The sequence below is a fragment of the Microtus ochrogaster genome, chromosome 19 (assembly GCF_000317375.1).
Source record: "Microtus ochrogaster isolate Prairie Vole_2 chromosome 19, MicOch1.0, whole genome shotgun sequence".
Taxonomy (NCBI): domain Eukaryota; kingdom Metazoa; phylum Chordata; class Mammalia; order Rodentia; family Cricetidae; genus Microtus; species Microtus ochrogaster.
The window spans coordinates 36,945,066-36,962,626 of record NC_022021.1 but is presented as its reverse complement, the minus strand read 5'-3'; the positions used below and the strand labels follow the sequence as shown (position 1 = coordinate 36,962,626).

General features: G+C 34.4%; 1 pseudogene; it reads right to left on the bottom strand.

Moving 5' to 3' along the window:
* Positions 1-1,949: 1,949 nt before the first annotated feature.
* On the bottom strand, positions 1,950-13,556 carry LOC101993821 (annotated as a pseudogene).
* Positions 13,557-17,561: the final 4,005 nt, after the last annotated feature.

Genomic DNA, 17,561 nt, shown 5'->3' with positions numbered 1-17,561 from the left:
TTAAAAGTTATGTATAAAATGAAGCCTGATTCAGTATATTACTAAGACATTTTACAGCATGGAAATCTCTGGGGATAATTTGCCTGAAATGTATAAAGTCCTCTCAGCATAAAGGCAAAAAAAAATATTCACTAAGACATATTTAAAGTTTTTTAAAGAAAATAAATTACTAAAACAAACATACTGGAGTGATACTATAAACCCAAAATTAAACAAAATACTAATTGGCATTCCATAGAAATGCTGATATGTGTTTCATCTATAATTAATAATTTATTTTGATAACTATTTACTTGGGTTTACATATATTCTTACCAGCATCCTAGGGACAGGTCTATGGAAATGTTATATATCATAAAAGTTTAATTATGTCTTAGAGCACTAAAAATATTACTGAAAATATTAGTATATTTAAACAATACACAATTCCCACATATGATCTGAAAATAGTTTGTTAATTAATCATGTTTTACAATAGCTGAATGCATAACACAGCATCAAATGACACTTTACTTTAGCTATATTTCCAGAAAGATACAGTGTTGTCTGTTTATACTGAATGTAATGTTGTAAAATTAATTTAAGGAAAGGATTTATGATAGCAAACTTGGTAAATTTAAAATTCATTAATACTTGGCAACTTTAATACTTGAGATTATAGTAATATTTTGTAGACATAAGTACATTTTGTATAGCTTTTTTCAAGCCACCATTTTTTCCACAGCACTTAATTTTAAGATAAACAGGCAAGTAGATTTAAACATTATCTATTTTTTACATTGCTGTTCTGAATAGGAACTATGCTTCTTTGCACACAAATGAAAGTTTCTGATTTAATATCCCTATAGAGCGAGAACTTGAAAGTTTACTTAAATAAGATTATCTTAATCAGAAACACTTCTGGAAGGCTGGGGAAATATTAATTCCTAGTATTGTTTAGGTGAAGATTTCTTATATTTATAGCAATATTTCACATATTAAAATGTTATTTTATGGTAATTTTGATTATTATGTATTAGTCTGTTATTCCCTAGGTTATAAATATTAAATACAGGGATTATATTAGTTCCTCTGTGAAGAATAGTAAAAATAATTAAAATAAAAGTAAATATTTTAAAACTAGCAGAAATAAACTCTTAAGAAAACTTTTCTTCTTGAGTGAGCATCAGTTTTCATTCAAAGAATACAGACTCGGTATTTATGTACTCCAGCCCAAGTCTTAAATTTTGACCATAGGCTGTAATTTCTTCATCCAATCTTGAGAGGAAAAGACTGCAAGGTTAGGCTAATAAATTGATTCAAGACTAATGCCAAGTGTATGTCTCCTGAGTCTTATATTTTACTTTGAGGACATTTAAGAGCATGGAGCATGGTGATATACACAACGGTGGCACTGAAGACCTACAGATGGATGTAGACATATTGAGCTAGGCACGTAAAGCAATTGCCTCCAGTCATCTCAGAGGGAAGAGATAGATATGTGCACTTTAAACGAAAGAACTTTGTGTGAATTTAAATCAGATCCAACATCTTACATTTAACTCATTTTTATAGGACCCAAAAAAAAGAGGATGTATTAGAATTGACAAACAAATTTAAATATTCACGATGAGCTTTCGAAGATTTCAAAATTCTGAATCTGTGAAGAAAATTGGTGGGGATTATAAGAGAAGTTAGAGGAAAGAAGACTTGAGTCAATTAAAATATATTATTTGTATGTACAAAATTCACCTAAGTAATTTTTGTGATATTTAGAAATTATATACAAGAATTTTCCTTAAGGTCACTTTAGAAAAGCAAATCAATATTTTTTTTTCTGTTTCAAAAGGCTTTATTTTTTCTTGGTCCAAGACTTGAAGCTGCCTAGTGGCTTCTTGAGAGGTTCGGGTGAAGGTCCTGAGGCGGGCTGGTGCAGAGCAGAGGTGGGAGCCCCTGGAAGGAGAGGCCTCCTAGCCATGCTTGAGAGTGAGCCGTTCAAAGAGGTATTCGCCCAGAGACGCCTGGGCCCAGCAGCCAATCTGCAGAGGTTGGTCAGGTGGTTGCCCATCTTCTTGATGACCCTCACCTCCTCATCCAGGAAGTGGTTTTCAAGGAAGTCACAGAGATGAGGATCTGTGCGAGCAGAGCCCAGGGAATGAAGATCCAAGATGGCCTGGTTTAAGTTCTTCTCCAAGGCCAGGGCAGCTTCCATGGCCTCCTGGGTTTTACCCCACTCATCTTGAGATGGCTTCTTCACATCCTGAAAGAGTGCACAGCCTCCGTGATCGTTCTGCAACTGTCCTTGGTCAATTCGCGAAAGAAGTGGCCTACATCCTCCAGAGCCACATCATCCCCATCAAAATAGTAGCCCAGAGAGTTCCACGGGATCTCCGAAGGCTGCTGCAAATCAATAATTTTACATAATACTATTTACTTATTTAGTGAAGGCTAATCTTGAACTAGGTACATAAACAAATAGTATTTGATCATCCTGGCACCACTTCAGCTTATCCTGCTAGCATGAGCCACCACAGCCAGTAGTATTTAGAATAACAGAGATCATCTTTAGTTTGAATTATACTAAAGATAGAACATAAGTCAATCATTTTGTTCTTCAATTTTTAAAACAAGAAGGTTGATCATGAACATAGAGAATGCATTTCTAATGCAATAATGTCCAATATTTATCACAATACAGAGCAGATGCAGAGGACAGAAGGCCAGGAAAAGGTGACATTTGAAAAGAACGATCCTTCAGTTCCACTGAGCATAGTGTACAAAATGCAAACTGCTGTTTTTGCCCCTCATAGGACTTGGAATCTAGACTTTGCAAGGAGATCTATTGTCTTTAAGTAGTAAACTGCACCCAGTATCTTTTGACAGGGAAATCAGAACGGAGATGGGAAATGAAACATTAGAAATTTTGATAAGATATTGAGGTGGTCATTTGGTATTTCTATTTTTGTACATGAAGATCTTTATGCTGTAAATATATCATTGGAAATGATATCTCAGGTACACATCCTGAAAAACTACAGGAAAGTGATATTTTTACTGTGTGCAGCACCTACTTAAGGAATTATATTTACTATCCAGAAAACAGAACCCTTTCCCAAAGAAAGATTCATGACTGCACTTTCACCATGACTGTAGCAGGCGCAGAAGGCACTATTGTTACCAATATTCAAGAGCAGTCTTTTAAATGACACTTAACAATTATTCTGTCAACAGTGTCTCATTTTTAGTGTTGTTTGATCGATATCAAGTCTGGAATGTAATTTTAAGTAATACTTTGGAAGCAAAAATCCTTCACACCATTCTGTTAAGTTTGACTATAGTTAAATCTTAAGGCTTGCCTTTTAGTGCTGGACATTCATCATCTCATCAAAGACAAAGTAGAGATTTATTCAATTTTAGCAGTTATAAATTGCTGACTGCTATATGGTGACAGAAATATGGAATTCCAGCACTCAGTGGACTGATGCAAAATTATGAGTTCAAAGCAATTGTGAGCTATAGGGTAATATAGTTTCCAAAACTAAGCATGAGGAATGATGTGCAATGTCAGATTCACAGCTAGTATGCAAACTAGTAGGGGCTTACTTCTGATATATATATATATGTATGTATGTATATATATATACATACATACATATATATATATATATAGAGAGAGAGAGAGAGAGAGAAACTATTTATTAAAATGATGGAATTTCTATTCAAACGAGAAAATTTAAATCTGAAATAATTTATTCTTCCAAAGGCAATTGTTCCTGCTATTAGTGAATTTGAATGTCATAAATATAATCTCTATATGCTTTACCCTTGGGATGAATAACCAAAAAGGTCACCATTGCAGAGGGGAAGCCTGTAAACCTACTCTTCCACAAGTTCACAAACTTTGGCAGATATCAGAGGTAACAGGGTAGAGATAAAAGTGTCTATTACTCACAGAACAATAGGTAGCCTGTTTTTAGAATTGTTTTGGGTACCACTCACTGATCTTGTCCTTGGTTGCAATGGGAAAATGATCTTTTAATTTATACACAATAGGTATCTTTACATTTAGGGAGCTGCAAACACAGGAGAAACACTGACAGGAGGACTGCCTGAAACTTGTTAATTATTTGGCCCAGATTCAGAGATTAACTTTATCTCCCAACACAAGAGACATTACTATCTTCCCAAGTTCTTTGTTTTACAAAGATATCACAATAAAACAAGAAAATATTTTGGAATTAAAATTTCAAATATAGTGCCATTTCCAAATCAAGCTCATCTTTCTCCCTTGTACAATGTGTGTTTATGTGGTGTGTGTGTGTGTGTGTGTGTATGTGTGTGTGCATGCTGAAAGCAGAAAGATATATTTAAGAAGAGGTAGGCAATTAGGAAGAAGAACTTGAAAAAAAAAGAATATAACAGGAAAGGAAATATGGTGAAAGTATATAACACACATGTGTGAAACGTATAACTTTACAAAATAAGTATGCAATAATAAAGGGGGAAATAAGATAAATGGAGAAGCACCTTCTGATGACAAACATAATAGAATATACTTGGAAATCAACATAAAGCATAAAGAAGTAAAGAACATATCCTGAATGCATAAGTGACATCAAATAGAGTAGGAAAATAGTGTAGGACATCAAATAAAAGGAATCCCTGTTTTCACTGACGGTTCAATGAATACTGTGATAATTAACATCTCCTGCATAGCATGACTCTGTGCTCGTGTGTGCCCTCTCCTTAAATGTGGTCTTGCTCTCTGCTTTGGTAGGGCATCTTCAGAGATTTACTTGCACTGTGGACTTTTATTCAACTCATTAATCATGGCTTCTACAAACAGCTGTTATCGTCATTGAAAAATTCTGCTGCTACGGCATGCAGATTAGTGGCACAAGTGTTATTTTAGGAAATTATATCCTTTGCTCCCTCAGGGGCTTTTAATTTCTTTAAAGAAACAAAATGCAGTTTACAGGTAGATAAACACAAACATTGAAGGATATGCAGAGAATATAATGGGTGACAGAATAAATGCTACAGAAAGTAAGTCTCATTCATCCCAGATTTCATCACTGTGCAAAACCGCCTTTCCCTTGTAAACTCCAAACAAGCTTTTGTTTGTTTTACAATAGCAGACATTACCTACTTTTACTGGTTTCAGCTACTATAGATTTGTAGCTTTGCCTTAAATATATGTGTTATTTAACCTCATCGGTCTTATTGTAACTTTTCCCTGTGGTGTCTCAAAATGGATTTCCTGCAATTTACAACTACCCTGCTCTTGGTATATTGCAATTCACACAGTGTACAATATCTCAAACAGTAATTCCTGTAGCCTAACAGTACAGACTTAAAGTAAAGAAAATCCATTGTCCTAATCAGGCAGGAGGTTTCAGGCGGCTCATGAGCAATTGAATATTCCTCTTGTTTAATGCTTCTACCATCCATTGTTCACATTTTATAAAATTAGTTTGCTTACTTTCTCAACTGATGTTAAAATGAGGAACAGATAAAATTTCTTTTATTAGTTATTTGATTCTACGGACAGAGTGGTGGTACTTTATTTCTTTTAACATTTAGCACAAATATTTTTGACCTTTAATAAAATTTATCATGTTAATAAATTCTACTGGCTATTTGTGCTAATTGGTTTCTATGACTACCAAATTGATACTTACTTTGCCTTATTATTCTGCTCTGTTGACTCATCAAGAGGGTTAAAAACAAATATTTTGTTTTTCAGTTTCTCAGAATAAATAATGACATAATTAGTTTTAGGTTGCTTGGCTTATTTATTAGTGAAATAACTAATTATGGCATCTACATGGTATGAGTTTATGCGATATTAGTTTATCAAAGTCATGCTGCATTAGTTGATTTTAAGTCTGTTTATTTTACTTTGACACTTGAGAGACTTTTACATACACACAGCTACACCGAGAAATAGCCAAAGAACTTTAATAATGCAAAGGCCAAGTAGAAAATGTTATAGACCCACTCATTAACTTAAAATCATGTTTAAAAATAATGCCATAAATATTGACGTTTGTTCTTTTTCTTTCTTCTGTGACTTTTTTCTTCAGTGCTTACTTCTGCCTCAATAATTAATTAGAAAATATTCCTTGGTTGCTGCAAAATGTCAGTGTGCAACATAATTAGTTTATGATCTTCTCTACAGAGACAAGTTGTTGCCTTTATCAGCTAAAGGGAGGTATAACCTAAAGTTATTTCATACAGTACTTTGAAAACTTTTTTTTTTTATTATTTCTATAGCATGTAGTTTGAAATCAGGGAGGAAAGCCTGTGCCATGTTTTGAAGGCTGAGGAGTTTAGCTCTGATCTCACTTCTTACATCACTAATTATTCTATTTTTAACATCACCCTTTGTTGTCCAGCACCAAGGCTCTCTTCAGGGTTCAGATTGGATAGAACAGCAAGCAAAAAGCACCTTTTTCCTTGAGTATCTGAGGGTGAACAAACTCTCTTACACATGCTTTCCAAATCAGTCTTTTTATTGTTCTGCTTTCATTCTAATTTTTCTGTCTTCTTTCTAATTCTTCCTAGCTTCTTCTCTTCTCCTCTAGCCTAAAAATTATTCACTTTGCAGGAGCCTTGAGATTATAAAAAATTGGAAGAGTTACCTCTCATTGTTCAAAAGCATTTTCTTGGGGTAAATAATAGGGAACTGAGCCATTGCCAAGGCAAAGCAAGTTTTTAAGGTTACAGGAGTAAGAACATGCAAATACATGGGGTGGGGGCACAGTGCCCAGTAATAAACTTTGAGACATATTTCTATTATTATTAGACTGGCAAGCGAAGAATTGGCATGCTTATCTTAGGGTACTTTCTGCAACTCACCTTGTGCATAGCTATATATTTTTAAACATATGATCGTGTTTTTAGTATTTAGTCTAGTTTGAACTTTCTTTGAGGTGAAAGTGAGCTAATTGTGTGCAGTTGGTCTGAACAAAAAGAAACAAAGCAGGTTTTTAAGTGTCCGCTGTTGTAGGAAGTTTGTTTGTTTCCCAGCTACCCAGACTCCTGAAATAACCATACAGAAATTGTATTAAATCACTGCTTGACCAATCACTTAAGCATATTGCTAACTAGCTCTTACATCTATAATTAACCCATTTCCATTATTTTTTATTTTTACCACGAGGCTTGTGGCCTACTGGCAAGATTTCATCGTGTTTGTCTCTGGCAGTGGCTCCATGGCTTTTCTCTGCCTCTGCCTCCTTTTTCCCAGATCAATTTAGTTTTTCTCACCTACCTAAGTTCTGCCCTATCAACAGGCCAAGACCATTTCTTTATTCACCAATGGTATTCACAGCATGCAGAGGGGAATCCCACATCCCCTTCAAATAGATCTAGCTATGAAACATGTATTCTATATATCAAAATAACATAGCTAATTGGAAAGTCATTTTCCTGACTACCCACAGATATATGTACTTATAAGTTTGAAATGTAATCTCATGCTTACATATACACATCATATAAGATTACACACTACAATGCATGTATTGGGAAGACATCAAGCTGCTTTAGCAAAATGAGCAACAATTTTTAGAGTCGGTAATTCTGAACATCATGAATTGATAGGATTAACCTCCATCAGAGTCACTTCTCTTGTGGGTGGGCGTCTGAAATATTAATTGCTATATGATGAAGAATTTCACAGTCTCTGACATATTTTTATTTTAACGAAGACTTACTTAAAACAAAATATGTGCAAGTGAATGGTTGTGCTTTAATCAGAAGTTTAACATACTTGATTTTATCTCAACATATATATATATATATATATATATGTCAAACTTGAATAAAGCAGTCCTGAAACTCTCCACAAAAGAATTTTGATTGGCTTAAAAATAGTAGTAAAAGTAACTTAAGATTTTAATGCAACATGTTTTTTTACAATCATGGGAATGATATACAAATTTAATTTATATATCCTGACTTCATGTAGGTACATTAAAAGGAAAGTTTGATTGTCTGACATATACACACAGAGGGATGCACAAAATTAAAATTAAGACATGTTTGGAAACCTGAAATTTTACATGTTGATGTTCTGATTGACAACAACTGTATTTATGCCTTATTATCTGAAAACTATATATTCATTGTCTTTGCAAAAATCTATTTTCTATATTTTTGAATAATTTGGACTATGGCATATTCTTTATTATGATCAAAATTTTACACTTTTAGAATAAAATAAAGTCATGGTAATTAGTAAAATACTTACTTTTGCCTGGAGTTAGAAATTTTTATTTTTCTTCTTTTTATGACTCTTGGGTCAAGATATAAAGCAAAGTAGAAGTTTGTATAATTATGCATTGAATTTCAAAAGTTCTAAATTTTCCATTGAATCTATTATATGAAAGAAAGTTTTATTCATTGTTAAAAAAATATAAAGCCTTTGGGCCTAAAATTAATACAATACAGATGCTACATTAATGTCATTTTCTTAGCCTAGTTATTATATATATATAAATTTATACCATGGAAAACAATAAATTAAAATCCTATTTTAATCACATTTTTGTAAATATTAACAAACACCATTTTTACCCTTGCTGCCTATTTAAAATGCATTCAACAACAAAATACTCACTTTCTGTATCTTATATACAGTTATGTACTTGAGTAAAAGGCAAATTGGATGTGTCTTTGTTTTCACTTGATTTCCTCCCAAGTCTAGAGCAATTGACAAGAGTAGCCAGCACAGAATCCGATTCACAAGGCAGTAGATTTGGGCCTGAACAACGCCAATAGAGCAAGGATGATGCAGTTTTCAGATGGATTAGCTGGTGAAGAAACAACCTTACCAATTGGGGTTTCAGCAGAATGTTAGAATATTTCAAACCTTTCACACATGATTCAGACAGAAATGTACAGGCAAATGAGGAAACTCAGACTTGAAAGGGTGTAGATAATTCAAATAAATACAATCTACCATGAATCTAGTAGTGATAAGTGGGCAGAAAGTGAAAAAGAACACACCACAGCTATCAAATGATTTTAAAAGGCAAATATAAAACTTTTATAAAGTTTGGAAGAAATGAGGTAGATTTTTGCTTAAATCTTAATTTTGTTCTCTAATATGGAATAATTATTTAATATCTACTAGCTTTATTATTTTCTATATTCAGACACAGAACTTCTAAACTCCATATATGCATCTATAATTTAAATGAATATTTTGCATTTATTTTTTTAATTTTGTGTTGGACTGCTCAAATTTACTTAAATTTCCCTATATTTTGCTTTATTCTTAGTATTGTTTAGGCTTTCTACAATGATCATTCTTGCAGCTTTGTAGAGAATCAATTTAGAAAGATGGCACTCCATTCAGGAGTGCCTTGTCATGGGATATTACATCATACAGCCCAAACAACAAAAGAAGTAGAATAATATTTGTAAAAACAATAGCCTTTGCTCACTCAATATATTTAGTGTCTTGCACCAAGGTAAGAGCTCTATGAGATTTATTTTCCTTGTAAAACTCAATAGTCCTGTGTGATGTTTCTCCTTCTGCCTTTCCTGTCCACTTTCATTCTTTCAATAAAATGTCTTCAATAAAAGACATCTAGACAACACCTCCAAGGCTCCTAAGGTTGAACGAATTAAGCACGGTAAGATTTTCGAGTAGACACATAAAATTAATCATCACAGCAGGGAAATTGGGAGTGAGATATTCGTGATGAAGTCATAATGTGTAGTGATCCAGACACAGGAGAAAGATAAGTAGCTACTTAAATATGTGACTGCATACTAAGAATCGGGAAAGACATGTGTGTGTCTGTCATCTTGTAGGCGATAAGGAGAATAGAGACCTCTTGAGAGAGCCATGCATGTATACAGGAAGTCCAAAAACAGAGGGAATATGTATTTTCACGCTACAGTTAAGTTTAAAACAAAGTGTATGAGAGAAGGATTCTAAAAAAGAGCTGTGGTGGAGAAGAAAGAAGTATATTTTAAATTGATTTAGCTTTAATCCTACAGGACTTGCGGCAAAGATCAGCATGCTCAGTCTTTAAGTAAAACTCTTTGATGAAAAAAAAAATCGATTTCCAGCCTCTTTCCTTTTCAAGTGTCATCTCTGCTGCTAAAAATATCTTTCTACATTTATCTATTCATAACACCCAACTCCTCTTTCAAGATTTAGATAGACTATATGTTCTCTGTGAAGCTGGAGTCTGTGGTTTCCACAGATTATAACCATGATTGTATAGTATACACTGTGTTCATGTTGTCATACATGATTATGAACCACACCTGACTCAGGTTGCGTACTTAACAGCATGTGAGGCTCCTGGTTCCTAAAATTAAGCAGAAATTTATTGTTCTAAGTGAAACACAGTTATCTCATTTTCTTAATGTATATACTATGCATACAGTTGGCAAGGGAAAAATATTATGATAGATGCATTGATCTCTTAAATATTAAATTGATGATAAACAAAATGATAGATTTTTTCCAGCAATTGTCCTATTTCTGTTTAATGTGTCTCAATAACAATTTTAAAAGACATTAATATACATCAATATTGACTACGGGGTAATTGAAAGTAATTCTAAAATAAATAACTAAAGTAAAAGAATAGAAATTTTATTGTTACAGTAACAAAAATAATCTTTTTATTTAAAACATATTTGCTCATTTTAGAAATGATAAACAATATACTTTTCTTTTTGTCAGCATCTTATCCATGTGCTCCTTCCATCTGTTTCTTTTTTAGAAGAAAACTAAGCGGTTATCTAAATTTATTTTGATATGGTGATCTGACATTTTCAGAAATTTAAGCATTATAACTGTCAAGTTGATATAAATTCTAATCATTACAATTTAATGATGGCAAATCTGGAAGCTTATGCTTTCATCAAACTCTACAGAACAAGAACTTGTGTTTTAGTGTGAAGGAAAAATCAATTCCCCATAAAATCAGATTTATATCCTTATTTCTAATACTCTAGCATTTCATGTGACTATGTGACATGGAATCACGTATCAGGAAGTTCATCGTGTTTCAGAAGCACCAAAGTACACACTCCCCTCATAATTAGAATGCTTTTATTACCTATGTTTGAATCATCTACTTCTCTAGGCCTCTAAAGAATGGATGGCCAGAGAATAGAAGAATAAAACACCTAAACAATAAAGATAAACCTAGTTACATTTATTGTGCTATCTACTATTGAATACCATTGTTTGAATAATGTTGGTGCAGAAAATTCAAAAAGAAATTGAATATTTCATAGCTTTCATTTAAAAACCAGTCTGCTTGTCCCCAAATTAGACATCCTAAACACATACCACAAATAGGGGAACATTGTTAAGGAAGAGGTAGAAAGATTGAGTCAGAGGTTCAGGGAGAGTACAGCAATACTACTTTATTAATGTCACTAGGCTGCTCCATCCAATAACTTACACCCACTTGGCTACAGGCACAAAACAGTCACAAGAATCCTCATAGCTGAGGACTTTACGGCTCGGTGATTCCTGAGGAAAAGAGTCACTTTTCGTCAGTGGGGTTTCCTGATAGATTGCCCACGCTCCAGTCAAAGTCTTTGCACTCATACATATACAGGCAGCACCTATTGGACTTTTTATTTATTTATCTATTTATTTATTTTTATTAAAAATTTCCACCTCCTCCCCTCCTCCCTTTTCCCTCCCCCTCCCCCCATTCCCCTCCCCTTCCCTCTCCAGTCCAAAGAGCAGTCAAGGTTCCTTGCCCTGTGGAAAGTCCAAGGTCCTCCCCTCTCCGTCCATGTCTAGGAAGGTGAACAACTAAACTGGCTAGGCTCCCACAAAGCCAGTACATGCAGTAGAATCAAAATCCAGTGCCATTGTCCTTGGCTTCTCAGTCAGCCCTCATTGTCTGCCACGTTCAGAGAGTCCAGTTTGATCACATGCTTCATCAGTGCCAGTCCAGCTGGCCTTGGTGAGCTCCCAATAGATCAGCCCCACCATCTCAGTGGGTGGGCGCACCCCTCACGGTCCTGACTTTCTTGCTCATCTTCTACCTCCTTCTGCTTCTCATTGGGACCTTGGGAACTCAGTTCAGTGCTCCAGTGTGGGTCTCTGTCTCTGTCTTCATCCATCACCAGATGAAGGTTCTATGGTGATATGCAAGATATTCGTCAGTGTGGCTGTAGGATAGGGCCATTTCAGGCTCCCTCTCAGCTGCCCAAGGAACTAGCTGGGGATGTCTCCATGGACACGTGGGAACATCTCTAGATTCCAGTCTCTTACCAACCCTAAAATGGCTCTCTTAATTAAGATATCTACTTCCCTGCTCCCATATCCACCCTTCCTCCAATCCATTCCCCCAATCTTATTCTTAAAATAACTGTGCTTGTTTGTAATAAACTGTTTCTGGCTGAATGTTCTTTTGTGGTAGCCTCTGCAGACATAATTTCTGTATTTTCCCCTGGAAACTACTAATATTATCCTCATCTTTCTACCTGAAAGACAGTTTATGATTCTTTAAATACTTGTGGAGGCTATTCTCTTCGTCTGTTTCCCAATCTTATTGTAACATAACTTAGCAAGGATTTAGTGAGTGCCCACTAGATGTCAGGCAATCTCTTAATAATTTCAGAAGAGCATTCTGAAATCCTATATAGGTTGAGAAGAAACTAACAAGAATGACTACAGGATGTAAAGGAGATAATTTTTTACTCTGTACTTTAAAATTATTTAAAATATTGAAGTAGCCAACTTCAATATGCTCCTAGTTGGAGCTAGTTCATGATTGCTTTGACTGCATCTGTTAAGTTTTTCTTAATGTTTCCATACAATAGATTAGTTCAGTGAGGTGATTTTTGTTTCATTGAACACTGCTGAATCCATATATAATATAGACATAATCCTGATTGCTAGAAAAGTAAGATACTTGCTGTTTTAAAGTACCATTTCTAAAAGATTTTGCATTATGCAAACAAAACAACAGATTTTAAACAAGTTTGTAAGCAATCTTTCTTTCACTAACTCTTAAACCACTGACTGTCATATTACCAGTTCTGTCTGCCTTTTTTTTCATTAAAATGCTGTCCATTCATTGGATATTACACTTACCAAGAGAGAATTAAGTATCAGAAATGAGTACTGAAATGTAGATGCTGTAGATGAAGTCAGAACAGGGAAAACTTAAACTTCACTATAGGAGTTAAAGTTACCCTGTTGTGCATTTATATAGTTTTATATAAAACAACCCTTAAGATTTTACTTCCTTTAATAAAGCTGAATGCTAACAAAGAAAAGTAAGTTCAAGGGATTTTGGAGAGTATCTTGGTATGATATTTTAAAATTCATTTCTTTTGACAAATATATAGGTACATTTTTTAAAAAACTGAAATAAATTCTAACTTAGAAGAAGCTATAAGTGGATGAAAGGTTTTCTTAGTTAGTACTTTTGAACATCCACTGCTCTTTCAGAGGAAACATGTTAAGGTCTTACCACATACATTAGGCGACTTCCACTGTGTAAACCCAGTTCCAGGAGATCCCTGAATGGATCCAAAGATGCATGCACTGAAAGAGTGAAGAGTGCATACATACGTAGGTGTGGTTGTTATACCTTCAGGGAAGAAAAGAGGATGAAGAAAAGGTGATGAACAAGAGGAAAGGGGGAAGAAGGAAGAACACAATGAGGATGAAGAAGAGATTACAGACAGTCACTAAATGAAGGCTATACTAAGTTTTTTTGTCACCAAAAGGAGACAAGTGTTTTAAAGATATAGATTATAAAAATGTAATAAAATCTATAACTTTGAAAATAATTTATTTTTGAAAATATGATTTAGTCTCTAAATTCATTCCTGAATATTTTAGTTTAAATAACAGAAGATTATTTTGAAAAATTTGGTTACATTGTTTAGTTGAACTTCCTGACTTTCCTGTCTACATTTGTTTAATTTTGTTACTTTGTTGGCATTGATTTTGTTTAGAAAGTTTCATTTTATTTGTCATTCATCAGTCATATTCCAGTCACAATCCACATTGTTGTGATCATTCTTTGATCATATGTGAAATAGACAGTCTATGTTGCCACGATTTATGTGCCCTAGTCTTTTGTCTGGGTGTGAGATGTCCCTGCCTCATGAGAATAATTACTTCCCAAGAACAATCTCTGTGTCTTTGTTCCCAGTTCCGACACTCACTTCTTCAGCTAAGATCAAGTGCCACTATTTGTGGTACTGAGAAGAAAGAGGGAAACGCTAATAGCCTTGCTGTTCCAATTTATTTCCCCCATTAGTCACCTTGACAACAAATATTTCTAAGCTTATTGCTGTGTCTTGTATCCCTTGATTCTCTCAGCGTGGTATGCTTGGCGATCTTCGTATTCAGTAATAAAGATCATTTCCACATATTCTCTGAAGTTTCCTTGACCAGTTTCTTTAACACCTTTCTTTCTGAACTCCAGTGTTGCCCTTAGTATTCTGAATATGTCTGTTCAGGGTTCAGTTTTTACCTATTCACCAAGGTATCTATACATTTATTCTCATCTTTCCAATATGCTTACTGCAGTCACAGAATGCTGTGAGTAGACAGTACATACTCCTCAATTTATTATGTTATTATAACAGTTTCATTATTACCACCATTTCAATGCTTAATGTATACTCATATTCATCTGAAAATTATGTATATTGCATTTTTATTTTATTCAACTTAACTTAGCAATGAGAGATTTCATAATTTAGATGTTTGTCTTTTTTCCTGAAATCAATTCTATTTTTCAAATAGCAATATCAGTATTCTCTTAATGTCTCTATGAAAAACTTTTATGCTCCTTTTCCTTTTCCCCCATCTTCCTGCATTTTAACTGTTAACTTTTAAAATTCCATTTAACAATTTGGAGTATTTTGTCTGTGCATTTTACTAAAATCTCTACATTAAGGATTTCATACCGATCATTTTTAGGTCTCTCAGATTATGCCTTTTCTTTCAAAATCACTTCAGTGATCTTTTCCTTCTTTAAGATGTCCACCTAAATAAGAATATTATACAGGAGACAAACTACTTTTAAATTATAAACTAGGCTTCAGTTTTGTGAACATTTAATGACTCTCGAGAACAGCATTTCTCAAGACGATGTACAAGGCTATATTTTCAGCTCAACTGTTTCTGATTCTTGAACCTTACCAAATTTCCAGTTCTTCTATCTCATCCTTCCAGCTCTTTTTGATATTCCTGACTCTATATACCCAGGTCTCAATTGGTACATCCAGTTCCCTTAATTTATGAGTCAATATCGCTCCCAAATAATATTATTCCAGTACTTAGTGAGTGCATACCTGAAGACAGAACCCGATGTCGAGAATGGGAATTCCTAATAACACATTTTAATCTCTCTTTTAGTTTGTCAAGTCTTACTTCTGGGTATTAATTTTTTTATTACTTCACAATAAATAAACAATCAGCTGGTCTCATCCTCATTTGAATCATTATATTAACCAATGCTCAGTTGAAATTGAGAAGAAGAAATTGTGAATGTAAAAATTCTAGTGAGCTATATAAAATTTTTTGTTAATATGTGCTTTGGCAATTTTCTTTATTTTAATTTAATATATGTAGTAAAATGTAGTGTTCAATCCTTGAAACATCTGGCCAAAATATTTTCTCTATTTCATAAAACTCACATTAATCACCTTTTCATAGGTTGACACAGAAATAGTTGGTATAATGGTCCACTCTTAATTTACATTTATTTCTAATATTTCTCTTGCTGAAATATTTTATCACCTTTGTATAACAGAAGATACCTTCTGAAAAATTTCATGTTCAAAGTAAAATTGAGGATGCAGTCCCAATAATTTGCTGAAATATTTTATCACCTTTGTATAACAGAAGATACCTTCTGAAAAATTTCATGTTCAATATATTCAAATGCCATGTTTTTGATAGCTAATGATATAATAATGATATGAAATTGTCTCCAAAGTTTCCCATGCGTTTTGACAAAGTTTTAATGACAGGTAATCACTATTACAATAGTGAAAGCTCAGTTTCACTGAATTAAACACATTGTATATTCCACTAGTCTGTTTTCCTGTCCCACCTGTACAATCTATGACTGTTTTTTTATTTGCTTTCACTCTTTTCTTTCCACAATTTCTCAAAGAGAAATCACACATATTGGCACCTTTCACTTAGGATTGTGTGTTTGCATAAGTTGTTGGTTTAACTTGGAATATCCCCTACTCCATTGCCTATTTATATCTAATTGTCTACTGCAGATTAAATTGCCACAAACATCTCAGTGCAGGCTTAGCGTGGAGTGTTTTCACCGTTTGGTTGTTATTAGTACACAGAGGTGTCATATGGAACATGCTTTCATTGCCTAAGAAACGGACAGGTCATCTTCCAAAGCGATTATAATGATTCCAATCCCATAATAACACAGATAACAGTGGATTTGAACTGTTCCTTGGAGTATATTTTCTCTTTTGAAGTCACTTGCAATGGGATAAGAACTGTTCAGAATTTACCATGGTCATAGATTGTTACATTGGACCTTGACAAGCATTGAATACCTTGTCTTCATTGGTGAAGGCTGAAGCTGTCAAGTGCAATGACAGCAAGCAGCCAAGCACCACAATTACCAGATGTTAGTAATCCTGTTGTCAGGCACAAGAGGAGCTGCTCCAGGTCAGGCAGAGTCTCAGGTCATTACCGAAATTGCCACAGCCTTGAAATCGGAGTGAGCAGCATTCTCCTACTTCAGAAATCCCATCAAGATAGTCTCCAATTTCAATTTTAGTTTAGCTACTTTGATGGAAAATGGGGAGATTTCCCATCAAACTACCACTTTCTGCATGTTCCACAGAGATGTCTTGATGACAGCCAAGTTGATTTAACTCCTCAAGCTTCAGCTCTATTCCAGTTATGGAAACCAGCAAACTATCAGTAAGCCATAGCCTCTGGCCACAGCTTAAAAACAACAGGGACTTGGGGAAATAACGCCTTGTGGATAGCTATGTCAGTCACTATATACAGACTCTAGGAGACTCTAGTGCAGCCAGCTTTGCCTTATGACTAGTCAAATGCCTTCACCTGATCTCACCTACTTGTCTACTTATACAGGAAAAAGAATCAATTTGATTCCAGAAAGGCTGGCCAATGAGACTGTGAAGAAAGATTAAGATTGTTGAACCTCTCTGAGGAGACTTTGCTTTGTATCTAGATACGAAGAAAAATTGTTATAGGAATTATCCATGTGTAATGAAGTGGAAAAAGATACCACTGATCTGCACCCACGGTGAAGTTGAATCAGGAGGGTTGCAAGTTCCAGATCACATGGGCAAGCCAGTCCAATGTTTTTTTCATAACAGTAAATAAATAAATGCATTAGCAGGTCACGATTTTGGTCAAACACAATCTCACTCTTTAGTTAATGATGGTATCAAATCTTTGTATACTGTGCTGACTGTCCTCAAACATTAGTTCCTAAACTCTTTCTGTTTCCCCTGAGTGATGAGATGAGAAGTGTGTATGTGTGTGTGCGCGTGCGTGCATGTGTGTGTGTGTGTGTGTGTGTGTGTGTGTGTGTGTGTGTGTT